Source organism: Triticum aestivum, chromosome 4A, assembly GCF_018294505.1.
Source record: "Triticum aestivum cultivar Chinese Spring chromosome 4A, IWGSC CS RefSeq v2.1, whole genome shotgun sequence".
Classification (NCBI taxonomy): domain Eukaryota; kingdom Viridiplantae; phylum Streptophyta; class Magnoliopsida; order Poales; family Poaceae; genus Triticum; species Triticum aestivum.
This window is the reverse complement of record NC_057803.1, coordinates 528,521,298-528,525,344: the sequence shown is the minus strand read 5'-3', so window position 1 is coordinate 528,525,344 and position 4,047 is coordinate 528,521,298.

Genomic DNA, 4,047 nt, shown 5'->3' with positions numbered 1-4,047 from the left:
GGTGGAACTTGGGCAGGAGCACTTTTGCCCTCCAGCGGAGCGATTCCGCCCAGGGAACTTCCCTCCCGGAGGGGGAAATCATCGCCATCATCATCACCAACAACTCTCCCATCTTGGGGAAGGTAATCTCCATCAACATCTTCAACAACACCATCTTCTCTCAAACCCTAGTTCATCTCTTGTGTTCAATCTTATTACCGGAACTATAGATTGGTACTTGTGGGTGACTAGTAGTGTTGATTAAATCTTGTAGTAGATTACTATATGGTTTATTTTTTGGAATATTATAGGTTCAGATCCATTATGCTATATAATACTCCTCTGATCATGAACATGCTTATCATTGTGAGTAGTTACTTTTGTTCTTGAGGTCATGGGAGAAATCATGTTGCAAGTAATCATGTGAAGTTTATATGTGTTTGATATTTTGATAGTATGTATGTTCTTATTCCCTTAGTGGTGTCATGTGAACGTCGACTACATGACACTTCACCATATTTGGGCCTAAGGGAATGCATTGTGGACTAGCAATTAGATGGTGGGTTGCGAGAGTGACAGAAGCTTAAACCCCGGTTTATGTGCTATTTCGTAAGGGTCCGATTGGATCCAAAAGTTTAATGCCATGATTAGAATTTATTCTTAATACTTTTCTCATAGTTGTGGATGCTTGTGGGAGGGTTAATCATAAGTAGGAGGTTTGTTCAAGTAAGGACAACACCTAAGCACCTGTCCACCCACATATCAAACTATCAAAGTAGCGAACACAAATCAAACCAACATGATGAAAGTGACTAGATGAAATTCCCGTGTACCCCCAAGAACACTTTGCTTATCATAAGAGACCGTTTTGGCCTGTCCTTTGCCTCAAAAGGATTGGGCTATGATACGTCTCCAACGTATCTATAATTTTCGATTGTTCCATGCTATTATATTATCTGTTTTGGATGTTTAATGGGCTTTAATATGCACTTTTATATTTATTTTGGGACTAACCTATTAACTGGAGGCCCAGTGCCAGTTTCTGTTTTTTTGCCTATTTTAGTGTTTCGCAGAAAAGGAATATCAAACGGAATCCAAACGGAACGAAACCTTCGCGAGGATCTTTCTTGGAACAAACGCAAACCAGGAGACTTGGAGTGGAAGTCTGGAACTCCGCGAAGCTTCCACGAGGCAGGAGGGCGCGCCCAGGGGGGTAGGCGTGCCCCCACCCTCGTGGGCCCCACGGAGCTCCACCGACATACTTCTTTCGCCTATATATACTCTTATACCCTGAAAACATCAGGGGGAGCCACGAAACCACTTTTCCGCCGCTGCAACCTTCTGTACCCGTGAGATCCCACCTGGGGCCTTTTCCGGCAATCTCCCGGAGGGGGATTCGATCATGGAGGGCTTCTGCATCAACACCATAGCCTCTCCGATGATGTGTGAGTAGTTTACCACAGACCTTCGAGTCCATAGTTATTAGCTAGATGGCTTCTTCTTTCTCTCTCTTTGGTTCTCAATACAAAGTTCTCCTTGATGTTCTTGGAGATCTATTCAATGTAATACTTTTTACGATGTGTTTGTCGAGATCTGATGAATTGTGGATTTATGATCAAGTTTATCTATGAACAATATTTGGTTCTTCTCTGAATTCTTATATGCATGATTTGATATCTTTGCAAGTCTCTTCGAATTATCGGTTTAGTTTGTCCTACTAGATTGATCTTTCTTGCAATGGTAGAAGTGCTTAGCTTTGGGTTCAATCTTGCAGTGTCCTTTCCCAGTGACTGTAGGGGCAGCAAGGCATGTATTGTATTGTTTCCATCGAGGATAAAAAGATGGGGTTTATATCACATTGCTTGAGTTTATCCCTCTACATCATGTCATCTTGCCTAAAGCATTACTCTGTTCTTATGAACTTAATACTCTAGATGCATGCTGGATAGCGGTCGATGTGTGGATTAATAGTAGTAGATGCAGAATTGTTTCAGTCTTCTTAACACGGACATGATGCCTATATTTCATAATCATTGCCTAGATATTCTCATAACTATGCGCTCTTCTATCATTTGCTCGGCAGTAATTTGTTCACCCATCATAATATTTGCTATCATGAGAGAAGCCACTAGTGAAACCTATGGCCCCCGGGTCTCTTTCTTATCATATCGCATCTCCTTTTATTATCGCATCTCGTTTACTATTTTGCAATCTTTACTTTCCAATCTATACCACAAAATACCAAAAATATTTATCTTACTATCTTTATCAGATCTCACTTTCGCAAGCGGCCGTGAAGGGATTGGTGAAGGAAATATGCCCTAGAGGCAATAATAAAGTTATTATTTATTTCCTTATATCATGATAAATGTTTATTATTCATGCTAGAATTGTATTAACCGGAAACATAATACATGTGTGAATACATAGACAAACTTAGTGTCACTAGTATGCCTCTACTTGACTAGCTCGTTAATCAAAGATGGTTATGTTTCCTAACCATGAACAAAGTGTTGTTATTTGATTAACGAGGTCACATCATTAGTTGAACGATCTGATTGACATGACCCATTCCATTAGCTTAGCACCCGATCATTTAGTATGTTGCTATTGCTTTCTTCATGACTTATACATGTTCCTATGACTATGAGATTATGCAACTCCCGTTTGCCGGAGGAACACTTTGTGTGCTACCAAATGTTACAACGTAACTGGGTGATTATAAAGGAGCTCTACAGGTGTCTCCAATGGTAGATGTTGGGTTGGCGTATTTCGAGAATAGGATTTGTCACTCTGATTGTCGGAGAGGTATCTCTGGGCCCTCTCAGGTAATGCACATCACATAAGCCTTGCAAGCATTGCAACTAATGAGTTAGTTGCGGGATGATGTATTACGGAACGAGTAAAGAGACTTGCCGGTAACGAGATTGAACTAGGTATTGTATACCGACGATCGAATCTCGGGCAAGTAACATACCGATGACAAAGGGAACAACGTATGTTGTTATGCGGTCTGACCGATAAAGATCTTCGTAGAATATGTAGGAGCCAATATGGGCATCCAGGTCCTGCTATTGGTTATTGACCGGAGACGTGTCTCGGTCATGTCTACATTGTTCTCGAACCGTAGGGTCCGCACGCTTAACGTTATGATGACAGTTATTATGAGTTTATGCATTTTGATGTACCAAAGATTGTTCGGAGTCCCGGATGTGATCATGGACATGACGAGGAGTCTCGAAATGGTCGAGACATAAAGATTGATATATTGGAAGCCTATGTTTGGATATCGGAAGTGTTCCGGGTGAAATCGGGATTTTACCAGAGCACTGGGAGGTTACCGGAACTCCCCCGGGAGCTATATGGGCCTTAGTGGGCTTTAGTGGAAAGGAGAAAGGGGCAGCCCAAGGTGGGCCGCGCGCCTCCCCCCTCCCCTAGTCCTATTAGGACAAGGAGAGGTGGCCGGCCCTCTCTCTCTCTTTCCCCCCTCGAGGAATCCTATTCCAACTAGGATTGGGGGGGGGGAATCCTACTCCCAGAGGGAGTAGGACTCCCTTGGCGCGCCCTCCTTGGCCGGCCGCCCCTCCCCCTTGGCTCCTTTATATATGGAGGCAGGGGGGCACCCTAGGACACACAAGTTGATCCTTGAGATCGTTCCTTAGCCGTGTGCGGTGCCCCCTGCCACCGTATTCCACCTCGATCATATTGTAGCAGTGTTTAGGCGAAGCCCTGCGATGGTAGAACATCAAGATCGTCACCACGCCGTCGTGCTGACGGAACTCCTCCCCGACGCTTTGCTGGATCAGAGCCCGAGGATTGTCATCGAGCTGTACGTGTGCTAAGAACTCGGAGGTGCCGGAGTAACGGTGCTTGGATCGGTCGGATCGGGAAGACGTACGACTACTTCCTCTACATTGTGTCAACGCTTCCGTAGTCAGTCTGCGTGGGTATGTAGACAACACTCTCCCCTCTCATTGTTGTGCATCATCATGATCTTGCGTGTGCGTAGGAAAATTTTGAAATTACTACGTTCCCCAACAGTGGCATGTGAGCCAGGTTTTATATGTT